This window comes from Aquarana catesbeiana, linkage group LG11 (genome assembly GCF_042186555.1).
Source record: "Aquarana catesbeiana isolate 2022-GZ linkage group LG11, ASM4218655v1, whole genome shotgun sequence".
Classification (NCBI taxonomy): domain Eukaryota; kingdom Metazoa; phylum Chordata; class Amphibia; order Anura; family Ranidae; genus Aquarana; species Aquarana catesbeiana.
Genome location: NC_133334.1, coordinates 21,792,918 through 21,808,915, shown reverse-complemented (window position 1 = coordinate 21,808,915; position 15,998 = coordinate 21,792,918). Strand labels below are relative to the sequence as shown.

General features: G+C 43.5%; 1 long non-coding RNA gene across 1 annotated transcript in view; it reads right to left on the bottom strand.

The window, feature by feature from the left end:
* The window catches only part of LOC141112939 (uncharacterized), an 83,725-nt gene extending 68,845 nt beyond the window's left edge, over nucleotides 1–14,880 (bottom strand). The window contains exon 1 of the long non-coding RNA XR_012236661.1: nucleotides 14,785–14,880. This is a non-coding gene — a long non-coding RNA (uncharacterized lncRNA). The remainder of the gene's footprint in view (nucleotides 1–14,784) is intronic.
* Nucleotides 14,881–15,998: the final 1,118 nt, after the last annotated feature.

The window sequence follows — 15,998 nt, the reverse complement described above, 5'->3', positions numbered from 1 at the left end:
TATTCTTTAATCAAAAGCTAAAGAGTAGGGAATGGCTTTTGCTTTTTGCGTGTCCCGGTGTGTCCCCTGAACAAGAGCTTCAAGCTGAAGATTTCCCCTGTTTACTCCTGTTCCGGAGACAAGTCAAAATTTTGAATTTTCCCTTACATTTATCCTCGGTGGTCAAGGTCACCAGGAGAAATCTTCCTAGCAAGGACACATCAATAAAAACCTGACAGGAGGTTTAGCCCCCTCACCTCTCTATCCAATCTAAAATAAAAAAAAAACTAAAAAACTAAACAGAGTTTGGAATTTAGATACACTTTAAATTAAGTACAAGTGTTGAAGGTTGGATGTCTTGATCTGTATGGTTGTTTTTCAACCTAAAGCTTTAGTTTACATAAAAAGCACTGCAGAATATCAGCAGGTATGTTTGCACTAAAGAATGCCTAAGGCTATGTGCAGTAAAGAGTTGGATAGTGTGAACTCATGGAGGTGTGCCATGGGTTAAACTGCAGGCTTAGGTAACCTTTGACCAACTTTCAGTTTGCTCAGTGAGAAGCTGTCTCTCTATCTGGTTGTCAAGCAATAGAGTCCCTGACCCCCAGGCTATCTTCACAGCAATACACATTAGTAACAGGCTGTGTCTCTATCTTGCCATCAAGCAGTAGGGTCCTTGTCCACCAAGCTATCCTCACAGTCTTCCAACTCAGAGTGAGAAGCTATTTCTCTGTCTTGTCATCAAGTAGCAGAGTCTCTGTCCACCAGGCTATCTTCACAGTCTTCCATGTCAACCAATGAGAGATTGTCTCTATCTGGTAATCAAGAAGTAGAGTTGTTGTCCACCAGGCTATCTTCACAGTCTTCCAAGTCAAACAGTGGGAGGCTGTCTCTCTATCTGGTCTTCAAGCAGCAGAGTCCCTGTCCACCAAGTTGTCTTCACAGTCTTCCAACTCAAAGAGTGAGAAGCTGTTTCTCTATCTTGTCATCAAGTAGTAGAGTCCCTGTCCACCAGGCTATCTTCATAGCCTTATATGTCAAACAACGAGAGGCTGTTTCTCTATCTGTTCGTCAAGCAGATCTTTCAACCAGACTATCTTCACTATCTTCACAGGCCTTCATGTCAAATAGTGAGAGGCTGTTTCTCTATCTTGTCCTCAAACAACCGAGTTCCTGTCCACCGGGCCATTTTCACAGTTTTCAGTGTCAAACAGTGAGAGGCTGTCTCTCTATCTGGTCATCAAATTGCAGAGTACCTGTCTACTAGGCTACCTTCACAGAATTTTACATCAAACAATGAGAATCTGTCTCTCTATCTGGTCATCAAGAAGCAGAGTCTCTGTCCAACCTATTTTCACAGTCTTTCACATCAAAGATTGTCTCTATTTTGTTATCAATGAGAGAGTCCCTGTCCGCCAGGCCTTCTCCACAGTCTTCCATGTCAAACTGTGAGAAACTCTCTCTCTCTCTAGTCATCAAAAAGTAGAGTCTCTATCCACCAGGCATCTTCATAGTAATCCACATCAGAGAGAAGCTGTCTCTCTGTTTTGTCATCAATCTGAAGAATCCCTGTCTACCAAGCTATCTTTATATTCTTCCAAGTCAAACAATAGGAGGCTATCTCCAAATCTGTTCATCAAGGCAGAGTTTCTGTCCACCAGAATATCTTCACAAACTTCCATGTCTAAGGCTAGCCATAGACGGTTTGAATCTCGGGCCTGTTCAGCAGGAATGTACCAAGTTGACCGATCGATTACCTTGGGTACACCCAGCCTGCTTGATTCACTTGCGATTATCACTAGCGGCTCCTAGAGCCAATAGTAATTATTATTATTATTATTCGGGATTTACATAGCGCCAGCAGTTTACACAGCGCTTTACAACAAGAGGGCAAGACAGTATAGTTACAATACAAATAAATACAGAAGGAATCAGAGGGCCCTGCTCATTAGAGCTTACTAACTAGAAATTACTATGTTCTCCTGGCGGGGTGATGGCTTCCTCCACCTCCCCCCGCTGGGAGCAGGCAGTGGTTGCAGGAAGACTTCACACTGTCTATGGGCTGCCTATGTGTGAGCGTTTGTTTCTCTATCTGGTCGTAAAGCAGATGAGCCCATGTCCGCCAAGTTATCTTTAGTCTCCCATGTCAAACAGTGTGATGTCTCTGGATCCTCTTTATGACCATAAAGCAGCCCAGTAATTCTGTCTGCCAAGCTATCTTCACAGTTTCCAATGTCAAACAGAGGCTGTCTCTCTATCTGGTCATCAAGCAGCACAGTCCCTGTCCAGGAGGCTATCTTCACTGAATGTCATGTCAAACAGTGATAGTCTGTCTCTATCTGATTGTCAAGCAGCAAAGTGCCTGTCCGCCAGACTATCTTCATAGTCTTCCACTTCAACAGTGAGAATCTGTCTCTCTATCTGGTCATTAAGCAGCAGAGTCCCTGTTTGCCCAGGTTTTTTTTCACAGTCTTCCATGTAAAACAGTCTCTCTATCTGATCATCAAACTGCAGAGTACCTGTCCACCAGGCTACTTTCACAGTTTTCCATGTGAAACAGTGAGAGGCTCTTTATCAGGCCATCGAGCAGCAAAGATGCTGTCCACCAAGCTATCTTCAGAGAGTTCCATGTCAAACAGGGGAAAATTGTCTATCTGGTCTTCAAGCAGAAGAGTCTTTGAGCTATCTTCACAGTCTTCCAAATCAAAGAGTGAGAAGCTGTTTCTCTATCTTGTCATCAAGCAGTAGAGTCCCTGTCCACCAGGCTATCTTCACAGCCTTCCATGTCAAACAATGAGAGGCTGTCTCTATCTGTTCGTCAAGCAGGTCTTTCAACCAGACTATCTTCACGGGCTATCATGTCAAAAAATGAGAGGCTGTTTCTCTATCTTGTCTTCAAACAGCTGAGTTCCTGTCCACCCGACTATTTTCACAGTCTTCCATGTCAAACAGTGAGAGGCTCTCACAGACTCTCTACAAACATTGCAGAGCCCAACACAGCTCTCTGGGCAATCCTATTATTATTTATGAAAAGGCTCTTTCTGTCCTAAAGTACTTACATACTTTAATCTTTAAAAAATGTAGGTAAATAAGCTCCCTCTCAATCCACAAATTTATGACAAGCTTGTATAACAATAATTCAGAGATTCCAAACCCAGTCCTTTTGTTTTTATAATCACTTGTAGCACCTCCTCTGTCCTGCTCTAGCACAACCTCAAAGAACACCATTTGACAGGCATTAAACAGAAAGCTTGTCAGTAGAGAAATAATCTGACATGTGTATTATTAGATCGATAGTATCGCTTACACTAGTTCCTTCAGGTCTGACAGTACAACGCCTCCATTTCCACAAAGATACTACCAATTAAGAGCTGCGGCCCCTGAGGCCTCGTACGTGACTAATTTATGTCAGAAATCATACCTCAGCAGATTTGTGCTCGGTGCCTAGAGATGGAATTGACATTAGCTCAGTGCTTCAAACGCTCATAATCCATTTGTAAATTACTTTAATGAACCATTAAGTAATTCTTGAAATCATTTTTTTTTTTTTTTAGATTTCAAATATAATTGTCTTTGTTCCCCTGAAAGAGGACATGATTATACCAAATTCAGGATTCCCATTTCTGTGGGTCACATGATGCACAGCATGACCCAGGGTCAAACTTTCAACCATAAAGAGGCCGTGATTTCATAGTTCTTGAGAAAGCCGTTACTGCGAAGTGTGTTGAGCGAGCGTGATATCAATATGTACTACACGGATGACAGACTAACAGCGTACTGAGTGGCAGGTGAAAGATGGACACCAGAGTCTTTGTATATGTGCTGAAAAATTTGCAAGGGGCATTAACGCCCTAAATGTACCCTGTGGTGCAGGGTTTGCCAAAGGAGGCCGTGCTCCAAAGCGCATAACCATGCCCATTTATATCTCATATGACATCATCACGGACGTCTGGTTGGCCTGCAACACTTCCTTGCTGTCCACAGTGGTTTTCATTCATGTGATATACATACACAGTCTGCTGCTTCTCTTGGCTCGACCTAGTGAGCATTCCAAGCACCTTCCATCACATCCACTCTGATGGATTTGCTCACCACTGACCACCTGGGAGGTCACCACCTGCTGGAGACTTATTGATGTGCTTTTCGATACCTTGTACATGTGCATTTATAATGGTTTTACATTTTATAAAAACTTTTAAATAAATCCTACACCTAAGTCTCCTTCTTCTTTTCGTTCATATAGTATACGGTTTATAGTGTGTACGATGCTGGTTCTATTTATTTATTACAGGTACTTATATAGGGCCATCAATTTATGCAGAACTCTTAATATACAGTCAGGTCCCTATATATTTGGATTTGTTTTTTTTCAAGTGTTTACGAAAACATATTAAAGTTATAGTTATATAATGGATATGGGCTGAAAGTGCACACTCTCTGGTTTAATTTGAGGGTAAGTACATCCAAATCGGAGGAAGGGTTTAGGAATTACAGCTCTTACGAATAGCCATCCCCCTTTTTTAGGGGACCGAAAGTAATTGGACAATTGAATCAAAAGCTGTTTCATGGCCAGGTGTGGGCTACTCCTTCGTTATTTCTTCATCAATTAAGCAGGTAAAAGGTCTGGAGATGATTCTAAGTGTGGTATTTGCATTTGCAATCTATTGCTGTGAACCTACATCATGCGTTTAAAGGAGCTGTCCATGCATGTGAAAAAGGGCATTGTAAGGCTGAAAAAAACTTCAGAGAGATAGCAGCAACATTAGAAGTGGCCAAATCAACAGTTTGGTACATTCTGAGGAAAGAAGAACGCATCGGTGAGCTCAGCAACATAAAAAGGCCTGGATGTCCAGTGGTGGATGATCGCAGAATCCTCTCTATGGTAAAGAAAAATCCATTCACAACATCCAGACAAGTGAAGGACACTCTCCAGGTGGTGGGCATATCATTGCCAAAGTCTACAATCAAGAGAAGACTTCACAAGAGGAAATACAGAGGGTTCACCACAAGGTGCAAATCACTCAAATCATGCAAATAATTCATAAGCCTGAAGAATAGAAAAGCCAGATTAGACTTTGCCAAAAAAAAAAAAAAATCTAAAAAGGCCAGACCAGTTATGGAAAAGCATTCTTTGGACGGGTGAAACTAAAATTTATCTGTACCAGAATGACGGGAAGAAAAAAGTGTGGAGAAGGCTTGGAACAGCTCATAATCCAAAGGATACAACGTCATCTGTGGTCACATGGTGGAGCTTGCAGTGTGATGACAAGGGCATGCATGGGTTCCAGTGGCACTGGGTCATTGGTGTTTATTGATGATGTGACAATACACAGAAGCAGCCAGATGAATTCTGCAGTGTTTAGAGATATCCTGTCAGCCCAGATTCTGCCAAATGCAGCAAAGTTGATTGGACGGCGCTTCACAGTACAGAAGGACAATTATCCAAAACACACCGCAAAAGCAACCCAGGAGCTTTTGAAGGAAAAGAAGTTGAGTATTCCGCAATGGCCAAGTCAATTACCTGCTCTCAACCCAATTGAGCATGCATTTCACTTGCTAAAGGCAAATTTTAAAGGCAGAAAGACCCACAAACAAAGAACAAGTGAAGACAGCTGCAGTTAGAGCCTGGCAAAGCATCAGAAAGGAGGAAACCCAGTCTTTGGTAATGTCCATGGGTTCCAGACTTCAGGCAGTCACTGCCAGTAAAGGATTCTCCAAAACATATTAAAAATGTACATTTTATTTATGATTATATTCATTTGTCCAATTACATCTGAGCCCCTGCAAAAAAATGGGGGGACTGTGTATAAAAAATGGTTGCAGTTTCTAAAATTTGTACTTGATATTTTTGTTCAACTCCTTGAATTAAATATGAAAGTCTGCACTTCAAATTCATTACAGAGCCAAAAGTATGAAAATTGTGCCTGTGTCCAAATAAATATGGAACTAACTGTAAATAGTGGTGGCAAAATTGTGGACACTTTTGAAAACCTCTAAGTAATTAGAAGGTCTAAACACACTCCATTGTCACTCGTCTGTTGTAAATAACCTTGTGTGATTCCTTTCCTATTTTTCAAATTTGACTGAAGTCGTCCAACCCTCATAAAACAAGAGCTTTTATAGTGTAGTGTCCACATTTATTTAGCCATATTAAACCTCTTACATTAACCGGTGCCTAAAACTGTGCCTGTGTGGGTTTCCTCAGGGTACTCTGGTTTCCTCCCACATCCCAAAGAAATGCTAGAACAAACAGCAAAACTGACTACAGAACAAACAGCAAAACTGACTTTCCTCAAGTTCTCACAAGATTTATTTCAGTTGCTGCCAGGACGGTCTAAGCGGGGTCTGATTGGTTGGCGCCGTCCATGTGACAATGTCTCCTATATGTACCTTTACGAGGTACGTTTAGGAGATTAAGCCACAGGGGATTTCACATACCCAGGCAGGTGAAGCGGCGACCTGATGTCTCCTAGCTGGTGACCGACGGCTTCAGGGCTTCAGGTACAGCGGGGGGGGGGGGGGGGGGGATGGGGAGAGGGTCCAGTGTAATTTCACCTTACAGATTTTCATCCACAATGGCTGACAATACTTCTTTAAATGTGAAATGTGGCCCTGCATGGGGCATTATTTTTAAATTGTGACAGCGGGTGCAGGGAGAAGATCCCCTGCCCACTCTCAAAGGGAGGGAGAGGATGCGGGGGAGAGGCTGCAGATGCTGGAACATGTTACATGGCCAATGCAATATGGACACTCTTCTGGCTTGTCTCTGTTTAGAGAGTATCCATTATATTTAGTAATGGTGTATTTTACAAACAGAATATGGCTTCAGAAGACCAATCGACCAACAGAACTTGTTATGTACGGTAATAAACCAAGGACAACCAGCTGCTTAACCTACCGTGTCAATTTTGTCATCATCCACTGTGCCTGGAAGATGACCTCAGGGAAGAGCATAGATGAATGTCAAGACATTTATTTTGGTATTTTTTAAAAGCTTTACCTCAGGCAAATCAGTTGAGACAAATATAGGAGTTGTTTTACCTGTCAAAGTTTTTGCATTTCTGTCTGTCCAGTCCTGATGTTTGTACAGCTCAACCAGACAGCAGATCCTGGTTGCTGCCCTTGACTTTTCTCTACTGCAGTAAGCAATCATTCCAAGCCATCTCCCACCACTAGACTGTGATTGGACAGTGAAGGAACAGGAGGACACTGATGAGGTTTGCTCTTTCTGTCAGCGTATTTCCTTTTAGCTCGATTGGCTACCCTCTGGATGTCGCTGTACACAGGCCCATCTTTAATATTGATTGGACCCTGGGCAAACATTTTCTTGGGCCCCCAAGACATGTCAAGTTTCATAGGCGGTGTCACCTATCAAACTTGCCCATTGAAGTCAGTCACCCCAACCACAAGCCAAATGCAGTATCTCCTCCTGAATGCCTGCAAACTGCCTCTGCAAAGCGATCCACCGTGGATCACCTTTTATGCCACGTTCACACGACCGGTTTTGCCGTCAGAATAAACTCCGAAGGTTTCTCCGACGGAACTCAAGCGGTCTTGCCTACACAAGGTCAACCCAAAGTCTGACCAAAGTCCGACCGTCAAGAACGCGGTGATGTACAACACTTACGGCGGGACTAGAAAAAGGAAGTTCAATAGCCAGTAGCCAATAGCTTCCGTCTCGTACTTGATTCAGAGCATGCGTCGGTTTTGGTCCGTCGGAACCCGATAGGAATTGGTTCCGTTGGAAATATTTAGAACATGTTCCATTTCTAGGTCCGTCAGAATTTTCGAAAAAAAAGTCAGATGAGGCACACACATGATCGGAATATACGATGAAAAGCTTCCGTTGGACTTTTTCTGTCGGACATTCCGCTCGTGTGTACGAGGCTATAGAGGGGCAGAAGGGACTGCAGTACATGTGAAATGGCCACTTTATGTCACAAAGGTCTTGATCTGACACTCATATACTCCATTTAATTTTTGGACATACAGTATAGCTTTTCTACTACAGTATGGTTAACTGATGAGATTCTGGGGGTCTCAACTGCAGCCCCTGACACACCAAAGGGTTGTGCATATTATTTAGTGGCAGACATACTACAAGAGATGGTTAGAGACTGCAAATGTACTACAAGAGACAATCAGAGACTGCGGATGTACTAAAGGAGACAACCAGAGAATGCGAATGTACTACAGGAGACAGAGACTGCGGATGTACTACAGGAGACAACCAGAGACTGCAGATATACTACAGGAGACAACCAGAGACTGCAGATGTACTACAGGAGACAACCAGAGACTGCAGATGTACTACAGGAGACAACCAGAGACTGCAGATATACTACAGGAGACAACCAGAGACTGCAGATGTACTACACGAGACAATCAGAGACTGCGGATGTACTACAGGAGATAATCAGAGACTGCGGATGTACTACAGGAGATAATCAAACATATACTATATATGTCATCAATCTGAAGGCACCTTCATCTCCATATATTGAAACTGTCCCTTGTATGTAAAACATTTGGACATATGAAACTGACTCTGCAACAACTCCCAGGAGCAACTAAAAATTTTAAAACTATAGCTTTCAGCAATGCACAGTCCTGACTCCCGCCCATTCTCATCCAGCCTGCCTCTTCTGAGTCATATGTGGCCCGGCTGATGAAGGGGGTGGGTTACAGTATAGTGCTGAATGCTGAATGGCTGAGAGGCGGCAAAGCCAAGCTACGGCAAGCTTCACCAAACGGGCTCACTCTTACAACAAAAATAAAATTCAAAACAAGGAGCACTGATCCAGTAAATTAATAACCCAATATTGTGATAAAATAAAAAAGTATAACTTGAATAACACTTGTATCCATTGATAGTCACAAATAATTAGTCAAATGAAAGATGCCTGGATAACACAAAAACTCAAGGCTGACATGTGTAGCTCTGAATTAGTGGAGGAATGGATGGCTTTCAGAATCCCTGATGCTGAGTTGGAGCAGGCTTGCCAGGAAGATTGGGTAAGGCTCTCACCCTCAATACACCCAGTGGCCAGATGGGGAGGAATCGAGAGGAGTCCCAATGCTCCAAAGTGTGGAATCCAAGCCCGAAGAGATCGCTCTTCGGTCCCGATGGTCATGTGACCTGACGAAGGGGAGATTGCCAAAACATTTAGTCCTACATTTGTCTCCTATTGTTTTGCGGTCCTCTGACCGCCCTTTGTCTGCCTGTGATCATCACTGCTTTTCAGTTCCCAGAAGTAAGCTTCCCACTTGTTCATGTCACTCCGTTCCAGACTGATTCGCTCTGTCTTCCTCCCCTGACCATCGGGACCAGAGATCGCTCTCTTTGTACTTGGATTCCACACTTTGGAGCATTGGGACTCCCCTCGATCCCTCCCCATCTGGCCACTGGGTGTATTGAGTATGAGAGCCTTACCCGATCTTCCTGGCAAGCCATCCCTGCTCCAACTCAACATCAGGGTTTCTGACAGCCATCCATTCCTCCACTAATACAGAGCTACACATGTCGGCAAGACGCTACTTAACTCGGTGCTGACAGCTCTCCTCCTCGCATACACTGACGTTTTGCTTTCCGCCTGTCAAAACTTTCCAGGCACCTCCTACTCACTGTGTGCAGCACTAGATATGTGCCGCTGAGCTTCCTAATGTCATGACAGTCTCCCTCCACACAAACCGATGGCAGCTGCTTAGGGCCCCACAGCAATGACTAGGCCCTGGGCAGCTGCCCCTTTTGCCCAATGGTAAAGACGGCCCTGGCTGTACAGGGAGTTACTAAAAGCCGATACCAAGGCTCCGTTCACACTAGTGCAATTTCAGATGCAGTTTGAGTCATACAGACGATGCATGATAATATAAATTACATTGTTTTTAATGGTGCCCCTTCACAACAATGCACATGAACTGCGCCAATTTTGGAAAAGGTTCCTGTACTACTTTCGGTGAAATTCCAGCGCGATTTTTGCCCTATAGAATATGAAAAACACATTCAGGTAACCTTACAAAATCGCACTGAAAAATCGGATCAAGGTTGGATCGCAGCAGTGTGAACCTAGCCTAAATCAAGTTTAAGCGCTTACATTTAAAAAATCCAGAATAATATACTCAAAGAGGCGCTGGTAATTTTTAGGCTTGCACTTGCTGTCAGATAAAGGAAAACTTTAAACAAGCTTGATAGCTCTGGTGAAGCGGCTCCCACACAGCAAGGCTTTCCCTCGATGGACACCCAACAGTAGCTCAACCCATAATAAAGGAGCACCAGACCAAATTCTGATAAACGAGTCCAAGAAAATCTTAAAGTGGTTGTAAACCCTCCACTTACACTTTAGCTCATTCCAATCTACAGTGATAAGCCTGCTGATTGCTGCTTGTGAAATTTCACTTACCGTTACAGTCTTTTCATAATCCATCCTGCAATCTTAAATGATGTCACTGACGCATGCGCAGTCCGTAGTTCCGTTAACGGCACACTGTGTGTGCCGTTTCAATAGCCCCTGCATGCCAGGTTAATTCCTTCCACTTAGAACGGCACAGAGGAAGCCTCGCGATAGTGTGCCCTCCTCCACACCTTCCCGGTTCTCCCCTTCTGACTGTATAAGACATCACACAAGGGGAGTGAACCAGAGTATCACATAAACGTCATAAGAGCACACGCGATTGCGCAATCACGCATGCGCGAGATTTAGCCAGGGAAAGATAGGAAGGGCGGAAATTATGCCTACACAAGAGCCAGAAATCAGGAGTAAAGATGGCGTAGCCGATTCCCAGGAGAAGATCTATTTTTTAAAAGCAAAAAAAAGGTATATCCCAAACTTGTTTTAATGACGTTTTAATATGGAAGGCATCTATATATATTGTTGATTGATAATATGTAAATAAAAAGAAATAAAATCCGGGGTTTACTTCCTCTTTAATTGTTGATAGAAAAAAAAAAAATCATATAAAAACATCCAACGCATTTTGAGGGCAACAGCACTCCACCTTCATCAGGACTACAAGAATAAGCTAATTTGTTTTTATAGTACTTTTTTTTTCTTTCAATCATTTTTATTGAAATTTTGAACTCAGGCAAAAAGAAAATTTTGTTAGCGTTACAACAGCCAGAACTCTGGCACAGGCTTTACAAATACAGTAAATGACAAACATCTTTCCAAAATTAGAACGATTGTTAAAGATGGAGAAAATCAAAATTAACATTGTTAAGCTAAGTAGCCTCGCGCCATGTCCGTCACGATGGTAAGCAGGACAGAGCATCTAGACAGGGCCGTCTTTAAGGCAGGACAAAAGGGGCAGCTGCCCTGGGCCCTGTCATTGTTGTGGGGCCCAAAGCAGCTGCCTCATACTTGCCAGCTACCCCAGTTTAAATTCCCTTGTCCCTTGAAGTTTTAGTCCCTCTCAGTGTAAAGTGCTGCTACTAATACTGCCCAGCTCTGCCCTATTGTTGTGTACAGATGACTCACCTGTAGACCCTGTGTTTACATGTAAATAACCAGCATTCATATGTAAATAGCTGCATCCGGCGGCATAGATATGTAAATAAGGGGGCATTCATATGTATATCATGCCCCCTGCAGTGAGGAGATGATGTGCTGTAACCTCTAGCAACCAATCAGTGAGCAGTATTACTGTACAGTAATCTCTAGCAACCAGTCAACAAGCAGAAATCATGTGCTGTAACATCTAGCAACTAATCAGTGAGCTGTAATGTGTGCTGTAACCTCTAGCAACCAGTCAGTAAGCGGTAATGATACACTGTAACCTCTGGCAACCAATCGCAATCGATGCCTGATCTGATACAGTAAACTGATTTTAAGTCTAGCTGCTATTTATTGTATGTCTCAGAGCAGGTGGAGAGCGAAATTGTATGGGGGGGCCCAAGAAACCATTTGCCCAGGGTCCAATCAATATTAAAGACGGCCCTGCATCTAGAAAAAATAGTTACACAACTTACCTCAAGGACTACATGGAGAAACTTCTCAATTCACTATGCAAAATGCACACACAAAAAAAGGAGCCATGATTACCAGCTATAACCATTATAAAAGAGAAGTCCCCAGCAGGAGGAACCTCAGACGTGACAGAAAGAATAAAGAAAAAAGAAGGGGAAATAGAAAATAGTAGGGAGAGAAACCCAGAGAGGAAAACAAGAAGCAAAGCTCCCAGGGGGGAGAACAGAACTTGTTCAGATCCCCAAATCGCTTTGTAGTATCATTGACCACACCAGCAATTTGTTCATTGAGCATTATCCAAGACACCTTTTTGTCTATATAGTGAGATACACATCGAAGTCTTTTTCCATGAACGGGCTATAGAAAGTTTTGCAGCCAGGAGCATAAAGAAGATCAGACGATCAGACGCCTCCCATGACCATATCCAGCCCGGCTATTTATGTAGGAGAAGCTCTAATGTTCAACTAATTTTATTTTTGGATAGAGTGAAGTGGAGCGGAGGGCCAGAACCTACTGTATGTCAGGTTTTCATGTTAAGATTTCATGTTCTGTTCACATGAACAAGGGAATCCGCTGAGGTAGAAACCTCCAGGATCAGGGAAAACATGAATGTCATATTAAGGTTCAGTTTACATTGCCGCGACTTGGGATCCGACTTGTGAGACCCCAAGTCGCATTACATGTGAAATCCCATGCTTGTCAATGAGAGCTGTCTTAATTAACACTACTGAAGTTGCTGCGACTTTAGAAAAGGTTCCTGTACTACTTCAAGGCGACTTCTATCAGACTTGTGCCTTAAAGTAGTACTCAAATCGCCAGGAAGTTTCCTGGCAAAGTCTCACCATAAGTCGTGCAACTTTCAGGTCGTGGCAGTGTGAACCGAGCCTCATGGTTTAGGCCTCATGCACACTGGATGTTACAAAAATGGCAGTAGCTTTAGCTGTAGAACTCTACATCAAAAAAAATTGCCGTTTCTTTTTTAGTTTTGCAGCGTTTTTGCATTAGCGTTTGCGTTTTTTTCAGCAAAGCTATACTCACACAAAAGCTTAGGGTTCAAAAACACTCATAAATGGCAAATTGCTGCGTTCTTCAGCTTTTTTCAGCGTGTTTCGGAGTTAGAGAGTTTTTTACAGCTGAAAAACTCCTCTTTCCAGCCAGAATACGCCCCTGTCAAAAACTGCTGATAAAAGCCCATGTGTGCATGGACACATAGGATAACATGCTGGGGAGTTTTCTGGCTGTAGAAAAAAACGCCTAAAGCTAAAAACCAGCAGCTGTTAAAACGTCCAGTATGCATGAGGCCATAAAGTGATTGTAAGGGCTCGTTTTTTTTTCCTATAAAAATAACAAACATATTATACTTACCTGCTCTGTTGCAGTGGATTTGCATAGAGCAGCCTGGTTTCTCCTTCTCTCGGGTCCCTCTTCTGTGATCCTGGCCCCCTCCCCTCCTGTTCAGTGCCCCCCACAGCAAGCAGCTTGCTATGGGGGCACGCAAGCTGAGTCACAGCTCTCCGTGTCCATTCAGACACAGAGCCCCAACCCTGTCCTGCCTTCTCTCTCCCCTGATTGGCTGGTTGACTTTGATTGACAGCAGCGGGAGCCAATGGCGAAATTGCTATGTCTCAGCCAATTAGGAAGGAGAATCTCAGGCGGTTGAGAAACTCGTAGACATCGCTGGACAGAGAGGGACCTCAGGTAAGTATTAGGGGGGCTGAGGGGGGGAGCTGCACACAGAAGGCTTTTTACCTTAATGAATAGAATGCATTAAAGAGGAAGTAAACCCTGATGGGTTTTACTTCCTCTTTTGCTCCCTGCAGAGCCTGCAAATTAAAAGCATAATGGGCTAGTATGCATCGCATACTAGCCCATTATGTGACACTTACCTGTTTAGGAGATATCTCCACTATATATAGGTAAGCCTTATTCTAGGCTTACCTATAGTTAAAAGTCACTAGGGAGGGTTTACAACCACTTTAAGATAAAAAAACCTTTTGCCTTTACAATCACTTTAAAGAGGAACTGCGGTCTGCTCACATAATTTGTAATAAAAACATCTTTGCCATTCTGAAGCTTCCCTCCAACCACTTTGCATATTATTTTATATATACTGTGATTCTGTACTTGCCAAAATATGCTGCAGAAATCTCCCTCCACTGAGTCTGGCTGCAGCCATTTTAACTGTGGGCAACTGAAGCTGCTGCCTGTTCACTTCCTGGATTTACACAGACACACAGGAGGCACACCTCCAGCTCTGCAGCTCTCATTGGCCCTTATGACTCATCCCTCCCTCCCCCTTCCTGGCAAACTCTCACGAGAGTGAGAGCTGTGCATGATGTTATGAGCCTAGGCCAGTGATGGCGAACCTTGGCACCCCAGATGTTTTGGAACTATATTTCCCATGATGTTCATGCACTCTGCAGTATAGTTGAGCATCATGGGAAATGTAGTTCCAAAACATCTGGGGTGCCAAGGTTCGCCATCACTGGCCTAGGCTAATGACCAGACAAGAAAAAGGAAGTGGGCTGTATATAATTCATCGTAGCAGTCCAAAGACAACAAACCAACATGTATCAGTGGCTATAAGGTTCTCCTTCATAAGGGTTAAAGAGAATTAAAACCATATATGTAAATGATATTGATGAAAGAGGAAGCTTATATTCCCTGAAACATTTTGTAATCTTGAAATTGGACTTCTGTGACGAAATAAAGACTCTCGAGACTCATAAACTCTTGGTGTTGCGCTCATTTTCACTACAACTTCTAATGTTTAACCGAGGGCCCCTTCGTGTTATGCAGCTTTCTAACCAAAACCACTGTACTGTTTACAGTATAGACTTACAGTATCTTCACTAAACCAACTCTGGATCCAGTGCCTTCCACCTACATCTTTCGAGCAATAGAGCTTGACAGCTTGACAGAGGTTTCCAACCCTTTCCTAAAAAAAATAAAAATAAAATAAAGCAGAAAATTGTTTACACAGCTCTACATGTTAAAAAAACAATAAAAATACTGTATGACCATAAAAACATCATAATCCAGAAGGCCTGGCTTTAGTCAAAGCATGTATTCTGCTGTTAGAAGTACAAAAAGCAGAGTTGTTCTTGGCATAATATGAACCATTTGTCGCGGGGGCAATGTGCAGGCTGTGATGAATGATCTCTGATAAATTAGTTTTGAGTTCTTCTCCAAGCCATGAGCACTGAGCTGATTCACTGACTTGCTGAAACCACAGAATGCAGTCAGAGGTCGTGGGAAGGAAAGTAAAGTTAGCTTAACAGTGCCATTCTTACTTCGCTCATCACATATACTACCCCTGCTCATTTCTAAGGAGACTATGACAAGCATAAAGATAACATTCTATATTGTATATTGTGTGCTCACAAACCGGGGCCTAGTTTATCTTTAACCGCTTGCCGACCAAGCGCACGACGATTTACGTCGGCACAATGGCACGGCTGCGCAAAATGGGCGTGCCTGTACGTCCCTTTAAGACGCGGCATTGTGGGCATGCGCGCCCGCCACGTACTTCGTGACCGTGCCCGCGGACTCGATGTCCCGCGATCATGTCACGGAGCGGCAGAACGGGGAGATGCCTATGTAAACAAGGCATTTCCCTGTTCTGCCTAGCAACATGACAGAGATCTACTGCTCCCTGTCACTCCTAACAGACCAGGGATTTGTGTGTTTACACACACACTTCCGTGTTCTGTCCCTCGTGCTCGCAGTCGCTCGTGGCCGGTGGTCATCGTGACCATCGGCCACGAGCATTGGCACCCCCGCTGTGCAGCTATCCCCATCCCGCGAGCCGTTGTATAGCTACAACCGTTCGCGGGATCCTGCCGACCTGCCGCAGTAAAATGACGGCGGCTGGTCGGCAAGCAGTTAAATCTGAGTCAATGGCTTGGTATTTTGGACAGCTAATTTATCTAAGAGAAATTCACAAAGCACCTGTGCAACATAAAAGGAAAACCTGCAAACATGGCCTGTTGAGGGTACTTGAGAACAGGGTTGAGAACCACTGATTTAGAGGACAGGAAGAGCAGTTTTACAGAG